The sequence below is a fragment of the Macrotis lagotis genome, chromosome 1 (genome assembly GCF_037893015.1).
Source record: "Macrotis lagotis isolate mMagLag1 chromosome 1, bilby.v1.9.chrom.fasta, whole genome shotgun sequence".
Classification (NCBI taxonomy): domain Eukaryota; kingdom Metazoa; phylum Chordata; class Mammalia; order Peramelemorphia; family Peramelidae; genus Macrotis; species Macrotis lagotis.
Window position 1 is genome coordinate 614071313 of NC_133658.1, and position 5106 is coordinate 614076418.

The 5106-nt window shown below is 34.9% G+C and overlaps 1 pseudogene; it reads left to right on the top strand.

Moving 5' to 3' along the window:
- Positions 1-3603: 3603 nt before the first annotated feature.
- Positions 3604-4070, top strand: LOC141521951 (small ribosomal subunit protein eS25 pseudogene; annotated as a pseudogene).
- Positions 4071-5106: the final 1036 nt, after the last annotated feature.

The window sequence follows — 5106 nt, forward strand, 5'->3', positions numbered from 1 at the left end:
AAGACTCTGCTGGCTACAAAAAAGTAGTTCACTACTTTGTGTAGACAATTCTTTATCGTATAGCCCACATCGCTGAATTCAGTAAGATATCTTCAGCTTCCAGTCATTGTTGGCAATAGATGCAAGTTAAAATCCAAGTTTTATACACAAACACACACACACACACACACACACAGTTCTTTTTGGAATGTGCTTTATGGCTATGATTGTTGTACTGCATGTAGAACATATAGACTCTTGGAATGGATAAACATGCTTGTATTTTTATTTGGGTGGACTAAGGTCCTTCTTTTGCTTTCTAACATATAAGTATTTAATTATTTTTCTTGTTTTTTGCTTTTTCCTCTTTACAGGGTAAATAAAAAGTAATAAAAGTAATAAAAAGTAATAAAGAAAATGTAAAATGAAGGCACTTTTCTGAAATATATTAGATTTTGAGACAGAAAATATTAGAGCTAGAAAGATCTTCAGTAGTCAGTCTAGCATCTACCTCCCCTAATTTGACAGATGAGGACACTGAGGCCTAGAGAGGTAAAAATGACTAATCCAAGACCATATAGTCATTTAGAGACAGAAACAAGATACAACATCAAGAACCTTAATACTCAGTTCAGTATATCACTGTCAAATCTGCTGATGAATACATAGAATATATACTCAATTTTAATAACCTGAGCTCTCTGATTCCCATGTTTTTTAGATTTAAGAAGATCAGAATAGATTTGAATTGACTTGAGTTGGTAAGGAACTAGTTTTAATGTTTTAGAAAGGATATTTTATTTTTCTGAATTCTTATGGAGGTAGAAGAAACAATTGGTGAATTGGTCAAAGCAGTGAAATATACCTCAGAAGGGCAATGTCAGTGTTGTGAAAAGAACAAGTCTGAACAAAAGCCAGGAAGAAGAGATAAGCTATCTAAACCTCAACAGGGTTTACAACCATAAACTCCTTTATCAGAAAAGGCAACAAAGAATAATCTCTCTCTATTTTTTCCTCTTCTATCTGGGGAAAGAGTCAATGATGTTACTGAAAAAAGAAAATTAAAACTTAGGACTTATATCAAAACGTTTCCTGGGAACTACTACTTCACTAAAGAAAGAAAGAAAAAAATGAAAATATTCAGTTGTTGGGATGAATGCTCAAACTGCTGTGTGGGATAAAAATCCACTTAAAAAATATAGAGATTCCTCTAAACAAAGAAGAAAGTTTATTTTGGCTTTTCTCGAGGAAAACGTCTTACTCCAAGTCTCACAAAGGTAGTGAAGATCAAGGAGCTGCCCCAAATTGACAGTCAAGCAAGATTATATGGCTGGCCTAATGCAATCCCTTCCTCCTTGCTATCATCCCTCTCTGTCAACTCATTGGTTAGTCTTCAGAGTTACATTCTACTTGTGAAAACCTACCCCTGCAACAAAGAAAAGAACGAAAGGTTTTTGTGAAATATTACCTCACCATCCAGATGGTGAGAATAACCTTCAGGATTATAACTATCTTATTGAAGTAACAGTCTACTTATCATCAAACAAGAGGAGTCTTATTGAGCTTTGTTGGAATGCAAGATTTTTCTCAGGGGAACAGTCTGCTGTTCTCCCAGTTAAGATAGTTTTATCATCAAATAGATGACTAACTAAAAATTCAAGGTCTCTCTAGAAACAGTCCACTATTTCCCCCCTAACAGAATTGGGAGGGTACCTGGCTTGGAATGCAAGATATTTCTTCCTGTTTCTTCTAAGAATAGTCTAAGAGTAATTGTCTTTGTTTTAATGATTTTTAACTCTGAGAGGACTTCACTAGGAATATTAATTCTTAAGAGGGAATATCCCACTCACTGGTGACAGTATATTTTTTAAAAGCCAAAAGCATGTGTGATAAACAACTAATATGAACATAATAATAATGCCTAAACTTAATGGGGCATCTTTCTTTAGAGGATCATTTCACTGTTTATAATTTTTTTTAGGTTTTTGCAAGGCAAATGGGGTTAAGTGGCTTGCCCAAGGCTACACAGATAGGTAATTATTAAGTGTCTGAGGATGGATTTGAACTCAGGTACTCCTGACTCCAGGGTCGATGCTCTATCCACTTCGCCACCTAGCCACTCCAACTGTTTATAATTTTTTAAAAGAAATTACATATTTCTTAACTGGTAGAAGTGGACAGAGCCTGGACTTGCCATTTCATTTATTTGAGGACACTTTCAAATGGGAAAACACATTCTGTCAATAGAAGATCAGAACCGCTATTCAACTTAGAATTTTAGAGAGTTGCCTGGTGCGCTAAGAAGTAATTTCCCTTAAGGTCACTGAGATAGTATTTTTCAGATGTAGGCATATGGGGAAAATCATGTACAATGCATCAATCAATCAATCAATCAATATTTATTAAGGATCTACCATGTGCCATGCACTTTGTTAGGTGATAGGAATTTAGATGACTAGTCATTTTCAATTATCCTCTTCTCAGTTTCTGTTAACTGAAAATAGTTGATCCCATATACATAACCTAATCAATATTTTATCCCAACATACTAAAGCTTTACCTAAACCTGACTATTACATAAGGTTCAAGGGACAAAATCAATATTAATCCTCGCATTTTCAGAGGAAAATCCTTAAAAAGCTTAGCAATATGACTTTCTGTTATGTTATTTGAAGGAACAAATGATCATCATGCACAGACAAATCTAGGATAGTAACCCAGTAATTCTAATTCTTGGTTTGCCTTTTGTTTTTTGAATGTGCTTTTTAGCTCATCACTTAAGCAATCATTTAATAAATGTCAACTATGTACTTACTCACAATGAGCTTACTTTGGGATGAAGGAGATGGGAGAATCTTTACAAAATTTATATGGATAAATAAATATTTATTAAGTGCTTACATTCCATTGGGCACTATGTTAAGGATTGGAGATACAAATACAAGCAAGTAAGGCAGCCCTAGACTTCAAAGATCTTGTATTCTAATGAGAGATGATAATTCATATAGGTAAAGTTGAGTTGGGTGGAGTTCCCTTGTGGTAGTATGGTTTGGAACTGGTGGTCCCGATCTAAGCTAGAGTCCCTTGGCCTAGCCAGATGAAGTTAAACCTCACCTATCAGAATCTAAGGTTTGAATCTAAGGTACTGTGCAGGGAAGGTCAAAATAATGGTTAGAGTGCACATGGCATGGTTTGGGCCCATGGGTGAGAAATACAGATAAGTAAAAGCAAAATATATAACATAAAAACAATAATTTGGGGAGTGATCAGTTAGGAGAAAATCAAAGTCAATGTTCTGAGTTAGATTTCATAGACAAAATGAATTAAAATGTGTTGTTTCTGTCTTCCTTCTCTGCACCTCATTAAGAATCCTCCGACATTATGTTTCAATCTTCTTTACTTCAGTGTATCTTTTCTCTCATCTGTTTCATCTTTGGAGTTAAACAGAGATCTGGACACTAACTATACATGGCGTCTGAGGACCTCTTCCTCAAGTACATAGTATCTTGTAATACTTTCAGTTACACTAAAAAGGTAGGTCATCTGGGTTCTTAAACTATTGGCAAGGTCTGTTTCATTGCCTAGGGTCAATTTAATAATAAATTAGTACACTTTTCTGTCGGACATCTTAGCTCGGAGGCGGTTGCAGTAAGAGTTCCTGAAGCCTCTCCATGCCGCCCAAGGATGACAAGAAGAAGAAAGATGCCGGCAAGTCGGCCAAGAAGGACAAAGATCCCATGAACAAGTCTGGGGTCAAAGCCAAGAAGAAGAAGTGGTCCAAGGGAAAAGTCCGAGACAAGCTCAACAATTTGGTTCTGTTTGACAAAGCAACGTATGACAAACTCTGCAAAGAGGTCTCCAATTATAAACTTATCACCCCTGCAGTAGTCTCAGAGAGACTGAAGATTCAGGGTTCTTTGTCCCGAGCAGCCCTCCAGGAACTGCTTAGTAAAGGTCTGATCAAGCTGGTTTCCAAGCACAGAGCTCAAGTGATATATACTAGGAACACCAAGGGTGGAGATGCTCCAGCTGCTGAGGATGCATGAAATGGTTCGACATTTTTGTGTACATTTTCAAAAATAAACTTATTGGACTAATAAAAAATAATAATAAATTAGTACAGACAAATGTGAATCATGTTATCATATTCCATATGTATAATTTGTTGCTATACTTTTTCTTGCATATTAGTACCTACAAGGTAGATTTTCATCCCTTTCTTTAATTAGTCAATAGTATTTTTTGAGTGGCTATTTACTGCTTGCAAAACTTTGTTTTGTGTGCATGGTAAGAAAAAAAGAAGGGGAAGTGGGAAGTGCATTTTCTACCCTTTAGAAAATTGAGATCCTATTGGGATAAATAAAGCAATGAATGTCAGAAAGTTTTGAGAATAAATGAAGAAAATAAGTGAATAAATGGCAATTGAATGTATATTTTTTTAGAATGGAATAATATAAAATCAAGAATGTTTATCTTTTAAATTTCATTTATTTAATGCAATGCAGCTAATTGACTTGCCTAAGGTCACACAGCTAGGTAATTATTTAGTGTCTAATGCCAGATTTGAACTCAAATTCTCCTGACTCCAGGGCTGCTGCGCTATCCTCTGTACTACCTAGCTGTCCCAAGGTTTCTTAAACTAGGTGACACTCCCACCTCAAACCCCTCAATAGGTCTTGAATTGAATAAGAAAAATAAAAGAAATATATGTCAAGGTTCTGTTTGGTAGGTCAAGGACAACTTAGAAATTAACAGGTGCAGAAGTTAGATATGAGATTGACTTCTATTGTCTAGACAATAATTGAAATGGAGCAACAGGAAATAGGACTGGAGAATGAAAGAATCCTCTGTGTTGGGCTTAGGTTTCTTGGATTTAGATTTGAAGTTCCTGAAAAGCAGTCTTAGACAATGAACTGCTATATGATGATAAAGACATATATATATATATATATATATATATATATATATACACATATATATATGTATATATAATTATGATCTGTGATATAATCAACATTTTAAAAATCTTTTTTAAGTCATTTTTTAAATCACTTTTACATTAGTCTGAAAGAAATCTCTCTCAGATATTTTTCTTTTCTTACAGGGGCATACAGAATTCTATTTCAG